General features: G+C 39.3%; 1 protein-coding gene across 1 annotated transcript in view; it reads left to right on the top strand.

The window, feature by feature from the left end:
• The window catches only part of rg (A kinase anchor protein rugose), a 1,582,765-nt gene that overhangs the window by 974,000 nt on the left and 588,363 nt on the right, over positions 1 to 20,402 (top strand). The window lies entirely within an intron of this gene.

Here is a 20,402-nt window from a genome sequence, read left to right as displayed (position 1 = left end):
TCTCATCTTGCCTTCCAACTAATTTGATGTGCAGTCAAGGTCAATAAAGAGAAAGCAAACTAAAAACACTGCACTAAACATGAATATTCTGTGAAATTGATTTTGAAATTTATTTTTGTAAACCATTATCAAAAAATATTATGAGTATAAGAAGGGAGAGAAACAGTTATTCTCATCACAAATTCACCTTTAAAAGTAAAGGAAAAAGTCACAAAAATAGTTTTTATAATGAATACCTTTAATTTATAATATAAAAATACTTCATTGTGTCAAAGTCAGCAGAGAGAGAGAGATGTAATGCATTCTAGAATTCAGTGTTAATTATAAGGGTAGGTGATGCTGGCAACTGCTAAAGGTGCCAGTTTGTTGGATATCAAGTTTTATCTTAATGAAACTTCTTGAATGAGAATTTGAAGGAGTGAAAACAGTGAACTGAAAGGAGGGGAAAATATGATTTAAAAACAAGTTTTACCCCTTTTATAGGAAACTTCTTTACTGACCCATTTTTATAGTTTTTTCAGTTATCTTTCCTAATGTGTAAATGGATGATAATGTATGCACAATACATAATGTTACTCAACTGGAATTTTCATTTTAGTCATGCTTTGCATTTATTTAGGCTATAACCATAACCAATTAGGATAATGTGTGTTCAGTTTTGAAAAAAGAGAGGGAGGGAGGGACGGAAGTAGTATAATAACAGTTACATGAAGGTTATTATTATATTAGTACCACTTTTATACCACGTGTAATTAATAACATAGTTTATTAGGCTGTTTGCCTACATTACCATACATTAAAGTATGTGCATACAGGCAAGAGGCTCTGCCAGCAGTTAATTTATAGGTGAGTGATTAACTCCATTAGCCAATAGGGCAGTACCAATTTTTTATCCTGGATCTGGGATTCTTGTGCAGTGGAAGCTTGGGGGTGACCTTTGCTCCCATACTCTGGACATCAGGGTTGGTGGGCAGACTGGTTCAGGTGGATTGGAAGGGAGTTGTATCTTGTTTATTTTCTTTTCCTGAATTCGCTGTTTCCTATTGCTTGCTGAGGTTCTGAGCATTTTTATGAAGGGTGGATTTAGGAGGGAAAAAAATAGACCAGATGCAACTTCCACCTCTAGAGCCGACAAGTTCTTGGCCAGAAATAGATACTGAACATGACACGTTGCAGCCCAATAATTTAAAATCAATTCCTCAGTGGCAGATTTTCCTGCATTTCTAATCACTCACTTGCAGATCAACCTCACAGTGAACTGTCTCCCTTCCTTTTCCGGAAACACCTGGAAAGCCTTGCAGGATCTCCTAAGAGAGTCAAGAGACCACAATCAAGGGACGTACTAGTGGAAACAATAAACCACGGACATTCGGAGAAACTGCTAAAATTACAAACTTTGCTGGATGCCAGTTTCTCCTCATGCAACCCTAAATACATTTAAAGGTGTCATATCCAGCTGAAATCTATCGAATCTACTGGAGTAATTGTGCAGTCAGATATGAAGCAATGCAGACAGACTGCCAGAGCAGGCCATTGGGTATTGTCAATGATATTCAGGAATTTTGCTAGTATTGAAAAGGAGGTGATTATCCCTTTGTATAAGGCAATGGTCAGGCCACGTCTTGAGTACTGTGTACAGGTCTGCAGGCCTCATTTTAGGAAGGATGTAGCGTTGCTTGAGCAGAGAAGGGCAACAAGATTGGTGAGGGGAACGATGGTGTCCTCTCTCCAAGAAAGGCTCAAGTTCTGAAAATTGCAGCAGTTGGAAACTAGGCACCTGCGTGGTGATCTGATTGAGGTGTATAAGGTTTTGAATGGGTTGAGTACGCTGAATTCTGATGGGATTTTTCCGCTTGCTCACATTATGAACCTGAGGGAACATAAATTCAAATTGAGGAATGACAGTTGTGGAATATATGTACAGAAATTTGCCTTTAGCCAGCAGAAATTTCCATCTGTCATAGCTTAAATAAATTCAAGGCAGAATTTATTGCGGTAGCTTAAATAAATTTCGTTGTTGATAGCTTAAATAAATTCAAGGAGGAGTTGGACAAACTTTTAGAGGGAATAGATGTATGAAATTGTTTTTTTTTTCTTGGCTGATGAGCTACAAGCACATGAGCTTACATAAGCTCATGTGCTTGTTTTCTTGCATCACATGCCTCCATTACTACTCAATCCATAAATGCTTGAACAATACCTTAGGTGTTGATAACAAAGTAAAACAACCTTCAAAAGATAACAAAAGCCTATGCTTTTGAGAGTTGGTGTGTTCTTATCGATTGTGCCACAGAATGGTCTCGAGCTCTTTAGGGATCACTGAAGGGGATATCCGAATCTATTTTTACCTTTGTCTTGCGCACAATAGCGCCACTGTCGCTAATGCGCCAGTAAAATCCAATGCCTAACTACCTGCAGAAGGGGGGAAAAATTTAACGATTTTTATTTCTTTTTTTCTATTCCAAAAATTAAGTTAAACTTATCATGTATTCATATAAAATTGCCTCGTGTGTTACTTACTGTGTGATACCCATGTCCCACTACGGCTTTTTTTTATCATTATTTTAAAAATGTCTTACGACTTTGAGATAGCAGGCATTTTTAAAGTGCCTTTTTTAAAGTGCCTGCTATCTCCTACGTTTTACAGTAGTATCACATTTATTTGCAGTAAATATGTTATGTACGTATATATCAGTACAACTAGTACTCTGAAATCCTGTTCTTACTTAGTATTGAATGCTACCAAAATTGGTTGATTGTAGACTGGATAAAAACAGCAGGAGTGGGCAATTGCAAAATAGAAAAACATTTCTTCCAAGATGGCATGGATCACTCATAACCATTGTTTTATCCGTAAATTTCTTTATATGAATAAATAAAAATTTCACTGTCGGGCAAAAAAAAAAAAAAAAAAAGATTCATTCCATTCAAGAAGAATGCTGTTCTTTGTTTGTAATTAGACGTCACCATCTTGAAGAGATTGAAAAAGCTCCGTAACATTTGTTAAGATGGAGACAGTTGTTGATTTTTCTGCACAACCTTCCATTTTCTTGGAGCTCTTTAATAATAAATGGACAGAAGTGCTGCTCTTTATATTATCTTTTGTGAATTTCAAGCTTCTCCAGTTAACTAAGGTACCAATAAATCATTAATGTTTCTCAATGTTCTGAACTGGAGTTCTTTGGATTTGATTTTTCCTATCATAGTAACACGATGACAAGAGTTGTTAAAAGTGCAGAACCCACTGCGAGTTCTTTTCGTTATCCCGTGATGGGGTAATCAGTTACACCGTCACGAAATCGGCCCTGTAACGAGACACTGTTATCTTTTGTTATCATCATCATTCCTTTAAAGGTCGTCGCCTCTGTGACAAAGCGTGGCCACAGAAGTCCCCAAACACGTCGATATATATAGCGTTAATGACTGGCGGAGTCATCTAATTCATCACTCATTAAACTTGAGAGCACAGACCACCTACAAGAAACAAGCCCCAGTCTCTATATCATACCTGGGCGGCTCAGTGCTAACAGTTTTCCCATCAGCCTGTTCGTTACCTCCACTATGCAAGGGGTGGGGTCAAAGGAGGTATAATAATAACTGCTTGGCCCACCGTTGAAATTGGTTTGTTGGTTTAGGGTATTACACCACTGCTCACCCCTAGGCTGGAGATAATGATGGGTGACGGTTTCCTGAGACTTGACGAAGAGGCACCGAAGACCTCGGCATCACGGTCCGGCCAGCCCACCGGCTTATTCATGTCAACGACACCCTTAACACACCGCCTTCAATGGCCAGCTCGCGGAATTAATTACCACCAGGGCAGCGGTCACACAGTATATTTTGGCCGTGTGCTCCGCGTGCCTCTCCCTCCAAGGGAGGGGGTAATGAGGTGAGCGTCGGTCAGTCTACGGCTCGTGTCTGCCTCCAGGGTCGAAATCGGAAGTATGTAGTTGTGTACTGATAGAAATAGGTTTTGTGGATTCATATCTTTGTATAATTCATTTTTGTGTGAGAAATTCAATTATGGTTAGGGCCATTTTTTATTTTTTTTACATATTTTAATTTGAAACGATACATAATAATGAAACCAACAATAGTATATGTTTAACAGAACTCTTTAAAATATATAATTTGACATACGTGTTCATTTAAAAATGCTAAATAGCTTACCAGGAAGGGGGGGGGGGAGATATTAAATAAAATAATAATAATTTTAAAAAAATAATTAAAATGAAAAGAAATGACAGAATACAGGCGGATGTTGCCGCTGGCTACATTGAAGATGTTTAAAGAACTGGCATATTCCCTAATTCTGTTTGTTTAAGAAATCAAGTTTATGTTCCAAACTTTTCTTGAGTGCACGCAGAAGTTTATTTTATGAAGAGATTCATGGATATCATTTCGGTATCCTGACATGTGTAATGCGGTCCCTTGATTTCCCACAAAACCGCACTACGCACTAATGCGGTTTTGTGGGAAACCTTACATATCAAAGTAAGGTTAGTTCGATACCAGCTATATGTTATTTTAACGTATAGAGAGAGAGAGAGAGCTCAGAGTAAAGTAGTCCAGTGATGAGTAGTAAATATATTGGTGGAAAATATGGTTCCTGAAGGAGATACCGAACAAAGAATATGAGTTTAAATCATTAAGGAAGCAGTGTGATGGATATAATATCACTGAAGAGGAATCAGGGGCTGATGATATGTTCCGAAAATTTTTATTAATAGATGACTTATACTTTTTTTTTTTTCTTTTTTTTTATCCAGTGTACTTTTTATGTGAGCTTTGCGGGGAGGTCTGCTAAGGTACCAGTTGATTGCATATAGTTCCTCTTAAATTTAGGAGTAACCAAATTCCTTGGATATACAGCACTCTTATGTATAATTCTCAAAATTCCAATTAAAATCATGAAAAATGTGTCGATTTTGGGTTGAACTTTGGCCCTCTTCTAAATAAACTAAAAGGGGTATTAATTTTAAATCCCCCGCAGCGTTACCATCCAACAATCAAGTCAACTGATCCTTCCCCGCTTTGAAACCTGGCATGTTTTTTTATTCTTTCAATATGAAACTTCTTTTAGGCATTAGTTTCCACAAAAGTTCTGCTTCATCTAGATTAAAAACTTGTTGAGAAGTATAACACATAATACTCTTCTTCAATAATTTTAACCAGGGTTCGAGCCCGTCACCACCAAATACGGAGGATGCGGAAAGGTCAGCGAATGACCACCGCATATCCCGGATCAATATGGCCTTAGTTGCTAATTCTCCTAAAAACCAAATAACAAACAAAAAAAAACAATAATTTTGAAAGTTTCGGCTCCTTCATCAGCACTTGCGGCTTCTCCCTGAATTTTAAATCTATTCAACCAGCCTTTACCAGTTTTAAATGGTTCCACGTTTTTTTTTTTTTTTTTTTTTTTAGGTGAGTTTTCTTCAGATAATCATATTGGCTAATCTCTGTCTTTCTCTCTCTCTCTCTCTCTCTCTCTCTATAATATTTAACTTAACCGAATTCTGCATTGGATATTATCTTCAATAAAATTAGTTAAAAATCTTTCCATTTCAATCCTAATAGCCGGCCTAGCCCTAGTTTCTTGCAGTGGAACAGCTATCTTTCCCGCTGCTAAAATTAATTCTTTATTTTTTTATAATTGTTCTTACAGTTAAACTTACAAGTCCTAAATTAAGGCATACATCCGCTTGTCGTTGACCGGAATCGATTCGCTTCAAAACGTCTAATTTAATTTTCAAATTCAGTCTTTTTCTTACATTTATAGTCTTCGTACTGCGCCCAGACGTTGTTGCTTTTTCATTCCTATCGGCCATTATTAACTCTTCGAAAATGTAACTGCGTTGGTTACGATACAATGGTCAAGTGAACTGACCGTTATGCACGATGTCTAATACTGTACTGAGTGATGACTAGACTCGGATAAATGCATATAACGCAAATATTACAGGCAATATACTTAATCATTTTTTTTTAAATGTTGATCTCGGAACTATGTAAGAAGTTACTGTACTGCAATTAAATTAGCGTGCGAGAACATTTCACTGAGCGTGAGAAAATTTTTCAAGTCGGCGTGGGAACCGTTTTAATGCTGTTTTGCTATTCATTTTCAAGCTATCGACTCCATCAAATGAAATGATTTCGTTAAATATGCCAAAAATGCAATCTGTAAAAGAGCGTTATAGTGATCTGTGACAGCGTTATAGTCAGATATGGTTGTAATATAAGAACAGCGTTATAGTCAGATACGGGTTATAACGGGGGCCTGCTGTACTGCAAGAAATGGAAATTCCCTCCGGTAAGGTGATGTACAAATTGCGCATTTTTCTCGATGAGAATCGATCTTGTCAAGTTCGCGTGACTACTAAATACAGAAACTGAACTCGCACCTGTTAGTCAATATTGGACAGGACAAGACAGCTTTGAACAACCTTAGGCATGAACTGTCGCATTGTAACTGCAAAGTGATTGTTCCTACCCGAAGCTGCCTTGTCAACGTCAAGCCTAAGAAATACATAATAGTGCCGAGAAAATTAATAGCAAACGTTTCAACTTATTTTTTTACGTTTCAGGCTCAAAAATACTTTTATTATAAAATAAAAATCTGTAGACGTTATGACCACTAGGTCAGAGTGTTTTTTACAATAAATCATGACTACTGCCGTTAACCATATTTGGCAATCAAGTGATCTTGAACCATGGTTCACTCAAAGAGCGTGTGCCACACTGTCGCTCCTAATCACTCGGCTCGGGAAGCTGTTAAAATTGAGACGGAACGACCGTGGAAAAACTGAAATTCCTGAATTTATTGACTTATCTTACACAAAATAGCAATTGGGCCACAATCGCTGTTTTGTTTAAGAGTGAAGCTCGCAGTGGAAATGTGGGTGAATGTGAAATAAAACGCTAGCCAACTCCAGAAAATCACTTCGCCATATCTGCCCTCAGGCAGATATGGCAAGACACATTTGCTTGCTGTGAAAGCCTTTCTAAAGGATGATCATGTCATCCAATTTTAGAAAGAGAGTTATCACTAAGCAATGGTGGCAGGCGCGCGGGGTGATAGTTTGTTTACTAATGAAACAAAAATTAGAGTTGAAGAAATTGCTGTAGAGTCCTACATAGCAATGCTGCATTAAAACTACATTTAATGTATGGAATTTATTTTTTCCATACAAATTGTATTGGAGAAAAAATAATAATTGCCTGGTTCTGTTGGTCCTATTGTAATCAAATTTGCAATTCAGTTCTTTTAAAAGGCGCAAATATAAAATTTCATGAAAATTCATCTGTTTGGAGTCAGGTTGTTATATGTGGGACAGACGAACAGACATGGTGAAGACAATTGACGAATATGTATACTTTATTATATATTTTTATTATTATAACGAAATAATTCTATTTATTATGGATTGCTAGGAATGTGCTATTGATATGTGCCGTTAGTAATAGTAAATGTCATATAGTGCAAGGAAGCCACAGGCTTTTGCTGCACTGGCAAAAAAAAAAAAAAAAAAAAAAAAACATGTATATAAGAAAATACAAATTATATGCTTCCCCTCACAGATAACTTTCCAGTTGACCTTTGAATTTATTCAAACTGTCAGCTTCAACTACCTGCGAGAGCAACTTGTTCCAACAATCAATGACTCGCTGGCTAAAAGAAAACTTCGTACAATCTAAGCTAAACCTCAACCCCTGTAATTTGAATTTATGGTCCCTAGTTGCGGAATTCTTTATAACAGTGAGATTCCACTTTCGTTCATTTTACTAATCTCTCTCAGAGCCTTATAAACCTCAATCTGGTCACCTCTGAGGTGCCTGGTTACCAAGCTCTGTAGCCTACATAATCGAAGTCTTTCCTCATACGGTCTTCCTGCCGATCTCACCATTCGAGTTGCCCGTCGTTGGACTCTTTCAAGAAGCTCAATGTCTTATGAGTCTCCATACTTGACTACAGTGTTCCAAGTGTGGTCTTACAATTGCCTTATACCTTTATACAGTGGGATTATGATCTCCCTATCTCTACAGGATAGCGTTCGATAAATCATCGATAGGATACCATGGGCTTTCCTATCTGCCGTATTGTAAAGCCTAGTTCCCTTTCTTCCTACACTGTTTTTAATGGCCCCGGGTGCCAAGCGAATGTGACTGAGCGATTTCTCTGTGCTATTACTGCGATTTCCCAAAAGTGATTTACAGTTATTTTACGTTCTTGACGTTAATAAATTTATTCATTTAAAAACAGCTCTTGTAACAAAAACACTTGTACAGAGCAAGAAAGGAAAAGCACCTTTCTTTTTTTCTTCTAGATTACTACTAACCACTTACTACTTTTCGCTTGGTCACACCAGGCACTGCTCCTGCCTCCCCGTGGCGGGGCCGGTAACCTTGGCAGAAAAGTCCATCTGCCAGGGGCTAAGAGGAGCCAACATGGAACAAAATATGTTTCCAACTTTAGAGCCGTCAAGCTGTCGGCCAAACACAGAAAATGACCATGACCATGATTCGTCGCAAGCAAAGAGGTTGAAAACCAATCCCTCGGCGACAGACTTACCTGCATTCCTAATAATCCACTCACTATCTGAACAGCCTCTCAGTAAGCTATCCCCCTTTTTAATTCAAAAACATCTGGAAAGTATTGCAGGGTCTCCCAAGACGGTTAAGAGACTGCAATCAGGGGACTTACTTATTGAAACTCTAAATAACAGGCACTCTGAGAAATTACTAAAAAAGACAACTTTCGCTGGTATTCCAGTGAAGGTAACTCCACATGCAACCCTAAATACATCAAAGGGTGTAATATCTAGTTGGGACCTGATGAATGTGACGGAGGAAGAAATTAAAGAAGAGCTTCAGGAACAAAATGTAATAGCTGTAAAAAGAATAATGATAAAAAAAGACAATATTCTCACACCTACCAGAAATATCATTCTTACCTTCAACAGTCCAAACCTGCCCTCATCAGTAAAAGCTGGATATCTACTTTGCCGCACTCGTCCTTTCATACCAAATCCGTTGAGATGTTATAAATGCCAAAAGTATGGCCACTCTCAAACGACATGCAGAAGCGACCCAGTTTGTCCCAACTGTGGATCCTCCGATCACATTCAAAGTGATTGTTTGACGAAAGAAATGATATGTCCCAACTGCAAAGGGAACCATCCTGCCTACTCTAAGACGTGTGAGAGGTGGAAAACAGAGAAAAAAATTGTAAAATATAAAGTTGAAAACAGAGTTAGTTACCAAGAGGCAAGAAAATTAATTTCACCCAGTATGCCTAACCGTACCTATGCCAATATTGCAAAAAAATATCAAACCATTGCCACACAAACCGATGTTACCGTTCCTTCAAACACTTCCATCTCTGACTGGGCTCGGGCTGTCCTCTCTCAGCAACAGTCCAGTCCCGTTAAGCACTCAGACCAAGCAAATAATACGCCTCTCACAATACCAGCAAAATCTCAATCTCCGCCAGTGAATGCCACTACTACAAATAATGATAGTTCGACTTCAAAAAAGATTATTCGGGACACATCGATGGAGGCAGAGTACCCATCCAAACAGGAAGATCCAATTCTGGAAATATTTGCAGAAGAAGAGATGGACACTGGTCGCCCTTCCTTTCCAAAAAGAGACAAACCAAAGCCAGAACGCCATAAGACAGCCACGTCAGGTACAACTTCTTCTAAATTCAAGTAATGCCTAACATCTTGCAATGGAATTGCAGAGGCTTTCGTGGAAACATTGACGACATCCGTTACTTAATTAATCGCTACTCTCCAGTTGGTTTCTGCCTACAAGAAACCTATTTAACTACTCAAATTTCGATTTCCATAAAAAACTACTCGGTCTATAGACGAGATCGGAATACATCTGATTCTGCTCGTGGTGGTGTAGCTATTTTAATTAGTACAAGGATTCCATCTAGGCAAATCACTCTCCAAACCCAAATCGAAGCTGTTGCTGTGCGTCTGATTCCACAGACTGCATTAACTCTAGTGTCAGTTTATCTCTCACCAAATCATACTTACTCTTATAATGATCTTAAAGAACTTTTATTACAGATACCCTCCCCTATCTGCCTGCTAGGGGATTTCAATGGCCACCACCCTTTATGGGGTTCATCTAAATTAGACAGACGCGGCCGACTGATTGAAACTTTACTGGAAAAAGAAAACCTCACTCTTCTTAACAGTGGCTCGCACACCCATATACAGTTACCCAATGGACAGACTTCTGCCATTGACCTATCGATTTGCTCCCCGATACTGTTTTCAGCTATGCAATGGTCCACTCTGGGTGATCCCATGGGCAGTGATCATTTTCCAATTGTTTGTAATCTGTTGACTACACAACCACAATTACAACAGCCCTGCAGGAAATGGAAATTCTCTAAAGCCAATTGGGCCAAATTTCAGTCAGCAATCACTCTTGACAAAAAACTATTCAACTACAGCCCATAGATGAAGTTACTGATTATATTACATCCTGCCTTTTAGTTGCAACTAAGTACTCAACTCCGTTATCAAATCCCCCGTCCCGACGGCATTTCAACTACTGGTGGAACGAAGAGTGCACAGAAGCAAAGAAGGAAAAAAATAGAAGCATTTAATTTATTCCGTCGATCTCCAACCACAGCTAATCTAATTAGCTACAAGAAACTAAGGGCAAAGGCGCGTTACATTCCAAAGCAGGCCAAGAAAGATTCTTGGACTAGGTTCGCATCAACTATCAATAGGAACACTGACTCCAGACTAATATGGAAAAAAATTAGGCAGCTTTCTGGGAAGTTTCCAGCTGTTCCTTCCCCAATTCTCTCCTGCAATGGGCAAGTGCTCTCTGCTCCTCTAGATATAGCCAATGCCTTGGGCAAAACGTTTGCTCAAATATCGGCTGCATCAAACTACACTCCAAAATTCCAGAAAATTAAGACTGCCAACGAACAGAGACCTATCAACTTTCGAACCTCACTGTCACTTCCATATAATCAGCCTCTGCAATATTGTGAACTTTTACAGGCCATCAGAACAACACGAAACAGTGCCTCTGGGCCAGATGGCATATATTATGTCATGCTGCAGCATCTCGATGAGAAAACCTTACAACTGCTTCTAATCTTTTTTAACCGGATCTTCCTGGAAAATATTTATCCAATCTCTTGGCACCATGCTACAGTTTTGGCGTTTTTGAAACCTGGAAAAGATCCCTCCAGTTCTAATAGTTACAGACCAATATCTCTGTCAAGTTGCCTTGGTAAAATTCTTGAAAAAAATTATCCATAGTCGACTCACTTGGATCATTGAAACTCAACATCTACTGAGTAATTGTCAACATGGCTTTCGCAAAAACAGGTCATCCCTAGATCTGATGATCAAGGCGGAATCTGAAATTCGCAATGCCTTTGTGAAAAACGAACACCTTGTCATGGTCTCCATTGATATAGAGAAGGCATTTGATACTACCTGGCGGTATGGCATTCTCAGTATATAATCTTGGTCTACGAGGCAACCTACCCATATTTATTAGGAATTTCCTCAAGAGCCGATCTTTCCAGGTGAGATATCAAAATTCCCTTTCTGCTACATTCTCGCAGGAAGAAGAAGTACCACAAGGATCAGTTTTGAGTGCAACCTTGTTTGCCCTTAAAATTGATTCCATTACAAAAGTACTCCGAAATACTGTAGAGGCTTACCTTTACGCTGACGATCTCGCTATTTCTTGCCATTCTCATAACATGAGATCTGTCGAAAGGCAATTGCAGATGTCCCTCAATAAAGTTCAAAAGTTGGCTGAGCTCAATGGATATCGTCTTTCCCAACAGAAAACAGTTGCGATCCACTTTTGCTGTCAACGCAAATTGCATGCAGATCCTGAACTTCGGATTTCAAATTCTACCATTCCGATTGCCAGCAATATGAAATTCTTGGGACTAATCCTGGACAGTAAGCTCAACTTCTTAGATCATGTTAAATTAATACGTACTGCCTGTCTTAAAAAGATCAACATGCTAAGAGCTTTATCTGCCCTCTCTTGGGGAGCAGATCGTACAACTTTGCTGCTATTATATAGAGCACTGATTAGATCCCGTTTAGATTATGGTGCTCCAGTTTATGATTCTGCCCGAAGGAGTGTGCTACGCTGGCTGGATTCTATTCAACATAATGCATTGCGTGCATACAGGACATCTCCAACTCAGAGTCTATACATTGAAGCTAATGAGCCTCCTTTGCATCTTCGTAGAAAAATGTTACTACTTAAATATGCAGCCAAAATACAGACTTGCCTTTTGCATCCTATTCAGCCATACCATTTTAATCAACCACTAGTTAATCTCTATAGAAATAAACCAAGTAAAATCCTACGGCTCCCTGAAATATCACAGAACTGGAATGTTCCTCTCCACAATAGGCAACAGATAAAGAATTACTCTCATCCACCATGGACCACCTTTCCTCAACTGACCTCTGATACCTATTTTCTTCAATGGGGAAAGAATTGCCTACCGGCAGTGACTATGCAACAACTCCATGCTAGCCATATTCAAACCTATGCCGACTTCTTGCTGATATATACGGATGGTTCCAAATCTCTGTCAACTGTTGGAGCAGCAGCAGTGTTTCCCTCTGCTATCATATCAGCTTCTCTTCCACCTGAGTATAGCAACTTTTCAGCAGAACTGTATGCAATACAGTTAGCTCTAGAAAATTTGACTCTACATCCATCTGAAAAATATATAGTTTATACTGACTCTCTCAGCTCAATTAAAGCAATGCAAAATACATCTCAAAAGAATCACCATATTGTAATGAAAATCAGGAGTTTGCTATTGCAGATTTATCATCGTCAAACTAGTGAAGTTTTGCTGGATTCCAGCACATTCAGCCATAAAAGGGAATGAAGTGGCTGATATATCTGCCAAAAGTCCAAGTTCAGACCTAACTTCTGTCCCTATTCCAGCGCCCGATTATAATATCTTAATTGAAGCAGCATGCCATGCACAGTGGACAGAATTATGGCATAACCAAACGAATAACAAACTTTTCCAGCTGAAACAATACCCAAAGTTCTGGCACTCCAGCAATCAGACAGTGCGGCGGGAAGAAGTGGTACTCACACGAATGAGAATAGGACACACCCATCTGACTCACCTCCATCTACTAATGGGCGATGATCCTCCTCAGTGTCCACACTGCTTAGAATATCTAACAGTCAAACACATTCTGATTGACTGTCCACAGTATCAACAACATCGAGCTGCAATACTTCAAAATCTGGCTAATCGTCGAGAACCATTGACTTTACATCATATCACTGGAGAGGATGCAAATGTTAACGAGCTTTTCTGCTTTTTAAAACAAATTGGAGTGTATCATCTTTTATAAATAGGTTTCACAACTGAAACTAATTTAAACTGGATTATTTTTTAATATTCCTACGAATAGGCGCACTATAGCCATAGCAGCTAATGCGCCAATAAACACCCATACCACTCACACACACACTGTTTTTAATTCAACCTCACCAAGTGTATAATTTATTTGGGCGTTGCTATTCCCCAAGTATAAGACCTTGATTTAGCAGCATTAAAACATAGCTGCCACTTCTCTGACCAACTTGAAATCTGTTCAAGTCATCTTGAAGGAGCGCTGCTTGGCAATAATCATTAAAAACGACTGCTAATCTTTACATCATCTGCAAATTTCGACATCACGCCTTCTATCCTTTCGTCGATGTCGTTTATGTTAATGCTATTGTTACAGTTAACAATTATACGTACATGTTTTAACTTTAATCCTTTGTATTGGATCCTATATAATTTATAATGGATCTGATTTCATGGAGAGGATGCAGATATGTGGTTGTATATCAGCCATTTTTGGTGCTGACTAACAATTTTAGGCAAGGTATATGCAGGGTTTAATAACACAATCACTAATGTTAAATATGTCCTAATCTTGACACGTAAAACTAAAATACCTAGAATTAATAACAAAAAAAAAAAAAAAAAAAAAAAAGAAGGAAAGGAAAGAAAAGGAAAAGAAAATAAAGGATCCAGTCATCTCTCCAATACTCATCACGAGCTTTGACCGGATAGATAGCCATACGAAATGAATGTGGCTCATGCGTACCCGTTTCTGTTTTACCGATTTTAATTAATTTCATATATAGTATGACTAAAATTATAAATCTTATTATATATGTGCGAACGCTGCTAAAAAATAACAATAATAAATAACAACAATAACAACAATACCTGCTGGATTTCTCTTGGTTCGAATTTATAAATTTGGGAAGACTTGGCCAATCTGACTAGCCTGACGTAGTAGCCCAGTGGTCAGTAGCGAGAGTGCATAGCACGCGTTCCTTGAGTGGACCGGGGTTCAAGCCCATGGCTACTAAATACGACAAATATTTGTATTGACGATTTATTTAAAATAATTAAATGCACATGGCATAATACTTTAAGAGTTTAGTATCTATATAATATCGGTGTTTAGATACACCATAGACACTCTTAAAAAAACTACAAAGTAGTTGTCGTGAAGGCAGAGCACAATATGAGAAAGAGCAAATGACGATTTATTGTAAACTCTACTGACTTTGGTTGTCGTGCCGGAGTATAAACAGAAAATGTATTTATTTAAAATTTATTTAAAAGCTAAATGTAAGTTTAATGAAAATTCATCCATTAAGATAAAAATATGAAATGAGAAATATTTGAAGAATTTATCCTCGAATCTACAAACATATTCGTTATCAGTAGTGAAATTCTGATTTGATGACAAGTTAAGGGATGGGACAGTTGCAAACAGATTCCAACTGCATGAGGATTAAGAACATACGTAACAGAACGACTCATAGGGTATAAGGCGGGCGAAAGATGAAGATCGAGGAAGCAATAGCAAAAAAGGCTAAGAAAGAGGGAATAGATAATATTCTCTAATGCGAATACTTAAAAAAATATAAATAAATCAAATAGGTCCCTTAATTGGGTTACACTCCTCGATCCTTAGAACTTCGAAAAGAAATAGCAGTTGATTTGAACAGTTACTCGGCAGTGTTTTATAATGAAAAGCGAGGTCGAATCTCTGGAGAATGTTAAGCAATCAGGTTGTTGTAAAAATAAAAGTGTTATAACGATCTCAGAAGTATTTGGTATAAAAGCTACTACGGTTAAAGGCTCCAGGAGAAGATTATATGTATTGAGTTATAATTTAAAAAAAAAAAAAACGTTGCATATCAGTGTATCAAACCGTTCGGAAGGGTTTGATACATTTCGGAATCTAATGGCGCTCTCATTAGATTCCAGGAAGAAGTGCTGATATGTCCTGAATACACAAAGTAGTTTGATAACTTTAGGCCAGTGAGTTTGACTTCTGTGGTAGGGAAGATCACAACTTCTATGGTTTGAGAAAACGATTCAGGACCGTCTGGACAAGAACGGTAGCTTGATGGATTCGTTGAGAGGAGGTCATGACTCACCAGTATGGTAAATTATGATGTGATCATTAAACAGCTGGATGCAGTTAACAATTTTCACATTACATAATCTAGACTGCGAAGTTTTTGATACCGTATCCCCACATGGAAACCTTCTGTATAAACCGGAAGAAGTTGTTATAAATGTTGAAGTACTTAAAAAGGTACTTATTTAAAAAAAGGACTAATGTAACAAATGGGGTCTCTCAGGGCTTGGTGTTGGGTCCCATTCTATTTCTTAAATTATATTGACGAGAGTATCCAAGGAAGTTCTCAAAGTTTGCTAACAATTCAAGACAGGCTATGTTGATTCTAAGAGACTTGGATCAAGTTGCACATATGGTCCGAAAAATGACATCTAAAGCTTAATGCTTCTAAACGTAAGGTTATGCATTTTGGGAAACAGAAATCCACGATTCACGTATCAGCCAGAGGGAGAGGAGCTAAAAGTAGTTCAAAACGAAAAAGACAGGTGCCATAATTCACTCTGACATGAAATTTTCCATTGCAATGCAAATAGGCAGTTCCGAAAGCACATAGTGTCTGTTCTTGATTTGTTGCGCCTATCGAGTAGCGAGAATGAGTCATCATTTCTCTATATACACGATGATGGTTTTACCTCATTTGAATTATTGTATTTAGGTGTAGAGCCTACACCTAAAAAGATATAGACTTTTTGGTGAAGGTTCAAAGAATGCGACGAGTGCAAACCGCTGCACATATGCAGAAGAGCTTAGGTGGCGCAGACTGTAAACTTTGACAACTATACATCTAAGGTGAAATCTGATTGACGTGTATAAAGTGCTGAATGGGTTGAGTAAATATAGTTTGTGAAGAACTATCTGTCCTATAAATGTTCTGCTGACTGAACCCCCTTACCATTCGCTTCAGGTCTGTGAACACGAAAAGAGGATTCTGTCAGCAGGTAAGAATTTAATGTAGATTTTAATTTAATTATCTTATATAAAAATAGGTTAACAGTAATGTAACACATAAAAGAGCTCGTTGTAACCAATTTCTGCTGTAACATTGGATTGCTCCTTTATATTGTAACTATAACTTAGACTCTCAAATGTTATTTCAACTTAGAATTAATGACAGTGTAATTGTAAATAGTAATGGAAAAGTTGCCTGTGCATGTTGTAAATGTGATATTGAATTGTAAAACGCTGACAGGGTGCTACTTATGTTTGTTCATGGATAGCGCCTCGCCATTTGCCTTCTGAGTTTAACGGTGAAATCTGGTAGTGTCGGATCAGATAATCATAGCACCAGCAAAAAAAAAAAAAAAAAAAAAAAAAGTTGAGATAAAATGGTTGAGTCCTGTACAACGACTGGACAAGTGTGTCTGGTTGCTGTGGCCTAATACTTTTCAAATGGTGTTAATTAATGTAATGAAGTGTTATTCATAGTTTTGGTTTTCTGATTAAGTCCCCCAGGAGTGGTGATCGTACTCACTTAGCTAATAGTAAACATTGTATATAGTTTTTTTTTGTTTTTTATTTATTTATTTATTATTATTATTTTTTTATATATACTGTATATATATTTTTTATTGTTGTATTTTATTTATTATTATTTTTATTTTTTTTTTATTTATTATTTTATTTATTTTTTTTTTTTTCACTCTATACACTATTGTAAACTTCTCTATTCTATTTCATGGGAGGTCTATCTCTTCCCCTTATCTTCTATCCAACCTCCCCATCCCTTCCAATCCACATACTTCAATTCTTATCCCCACGTCCTTTCCGTTGGGGTTCTCAGGCTTGCCTGATAGCCCCAGTAAAAGTCTCAGCTAGAAAGCGAACCCTGGCGCGCCTCCTCGTGGCCAAGGTTGGGAGTCAGTGGGCAGAGGACCAGGTATCCCCTGACTGCAAACTCACCAGTGCCGCCACTCAACATAACAAGACCCTTACACACCTACGTACATACACTTGCCAGCCTTCACCTTTTCAGATGCTAAAGCGACATATAGGGGAAACCGTGGAGACCGCAATTGAAACAAACACACCCTGACACCTTGACCTTGACGTCTTTACACGGGGTGTCGTGTTCAAGATAACAACAAATAAACTGCCAAGAGGTGAAGTTATTTGCTCCACAATCACTCCACCAGGTGGTGGCTACGTGACCACCACCTGGCAGCATTCGATTTCAAACATACTTGATCACTCTTTCAAACAGCCACCAGATGACAACTCTCTAGAACAAGGGAAAAGGAGGTGATTGTCCCTCTGTATAAGGCAATGGTCAGGCCACGCCTTGAGTACTGTGTACAGGTCTGGAGGCCTCATTTTAGGAAGGATGTAGATTTGCTTGAGCGTGTACAGAGAAGGGCAACAAGATTGGTGAGGGGAATGAAGGGATCCTCTTACCAAGAGAGGCTTAAGTTCTGCAAATTGCAGTGGCTGGAGACTAAGCACCTGCGCGGTGATCTGATTGAGGTATATAAGGCCTTGAATGGGTTGAGCATGCTGAATTATGATGGGATCCTTCCACTTGTTTAGATTACGAATCTAAGGGGACATAAATTCAAATTAAGAAAAGACAGATGCAGAATAGATGTGCGGAAATTTGCCTTTAGCCAGCGGGTGGTTAATTGCTGGAACAAACTTCCATCTGTGGTTGTGGAAGTCGATAGGTTAAATAAATCTAAGTAGGAATTGGACATGCAATTGGAGGGAATGGTGTGGTTTTTTTTTTTTTTTTGGCTGATGCTGCATAAGCTCATACACTTGCTTTCTTGCCTCATGTGCCACTACTACTACAACAGCAGCTTTTCCTCGACAATAACAACTATAACTCAACACTCGTGGAAGAACCTTTCACCGTCGAGGATCTCTCTATGGCCATTAGGAGACTGAGAAATGACAAGTCACCATGCTCGAGCCCGAAATAATTAAAAAAAAAAAAAAGGTTGCCGAATTCGCTCCTGAAATACTGCTAAACCTCTTCAACCATTGCCTGCTAAAGGGATGGTTCCCAACTGATTGGAAAACTGCGTCCATTCGGCTCATACTCAAAAATCCAACTAAACCGCACGATCGACCTGACCGGTACAGACCTATTGCTCTCCTTTCTGTGCTGAGTAAGGTCTTTGAGCAGCTCCTTAGATAGACTGGAAAACCACTACAATACTGCACAGCTACCAGCACGAAATCAATTTGGATTTAAGCCGGGCATGTCTACGGTCGATGCGCTGGAGACCATTACCAATGCTGCCAGAAACTGCACCGAGAAGTACCTGATCGTCATTTCGATCGACTTTGTTGGGGCGTTCGACACCTTATGTGGCCTAGGGTCCTCGGACGGCTGAGACGCGCTGAGCTCCCAGGAAATCTCTACCACTGCATTGCCAGCTATCTCAGTGACAGGTGCATTGTGGTTCAGGCTCCCTTCTCCAGTGTGGAACGTCGTGTCCACCGAGGTTGCCCTCAGGGCTCTGTCCTGGGTCCCCCTTTTCTGGAACTCTGTACTCAAAGAGCTTCTCGGTACTGACTTAAGCGATGTCCAGACCTTGACATATGCGAATGATCTCTTCCTGATCCTGGCAGGGGAAGGCGCCTCCGTAGCCAGGTGGGAAGGAGCAGCAGTGCGTAGCACACGCTTCTTGATTAGACCGGGGTTCGAGCCCATCACCACCAAATACGGAGGATGCGGAAAGGTCAGGGAATGACCACAACATATCCCAGAGCAATATGGCCTTAGTTGCTAATGCTCCTAAAAACCAAAAAAAAAAAAAAAAAAAAACTGGCAGGGGACTCCAGGGCTCAACTTGAAGTATCTGCCAACAGAGCTCTTACTACCCTGCAAGAGTGGGTCCGGAAAAACCATCTGAACATCTCATCCACTAAAACCCAATCCATTCTCCTGAAGAGCTGTCTTGATCCGCGGAGGCCGTCTCAAATCAAGATACATGGCACAACCATCAAGCTTGTTACCCAGCTGAAACTCCTTGGCATTATCATTGACAGCAAACTAACATTTCTCCCACACCTCAACTATCTACAGAGAAAAATAAGAAATTACACTGCACTGGTTGCCAGGGTGACCCGCCGAGATTGGGGGCTCAAAAAACGCACTCTAGCATTACTCTATAAAGCCATATTCATACCGGCTATCACCTACGCTTCTGGCATATGGTTCACCAAAGCCTCCACTGTGGTAGGATGAAGAAAGCTGAACATCATTCAACAGCCAATTCTCCTTATGATAACCAGAGCATGTTGCACCTCCAGCATGCACGCTCAACAGGTCCTCACCGGTGTACTGCCCCTAGACCTTGAGGTGGCCCATGTGGGGATGCTGTATCAGCTCAGCAGAGGAAAGTCTACTACCTTTATTGATTTTACCACGAACCCTACTAACACCTATTCCAGTGAAAAAAAGGAGACTTGGCAAGCTAGATGGTCTGAATCCACCAAAGGTGCCATCACCCTCAAATTTATACCGGACATATGCAAAGTGTATCCCAAATCACCATCCTGGTTCTCCCCAGGCCTTCTAACCACGTACCTCCTAACAGGACATGGTGCCTTTCGCAGCAAACTGAACCTTCTTGGACTTTACAACAGCTCCCTTTGCACCTGTGGTGCCCAGGAGACCTGGGACTACTTGATGCATGACTGCCTGCTATATGATGACCCCAGCTCTTCTCTCATCACACAATTTCATTTCATCCCAAGAGACCAGGAGCAACATCTCCTGGAAGACCACCATGCCTATACAGCCTTTTCTATCTTTGCTCAGGGCCTCTTCACGAAGTGGAAAACCCTACCACAACCTCAGAATCAGACCCAACCAGACAATGAAACGGCCTAATCAGCCATGTGTCAAGACCACTACTTTCTTTTAACCTGCACAATAATCGTGCCATTACAATGCAGCCTCAATATAATCTC

Source organism: Mastigoproctus giganteus, chromosome 11, assembly GCF_048544385.1.
Source record: "Mastigoproctus giganteus isolate SK-2022 chromosome 11, ASM4854438v1, whole genome shotgun sequence".
In the NCBI taxonomy this organism is placed as follows: Eukaryota; Metazoa; Arthropoda; class Arachnida; order Uropygi; family Thelyphonidae; genus Mastigoproctus; species Mastigoproctus giganteus.
This window is presented reverse-complemented; position numbering and strand designations above follow the sequence as displayed.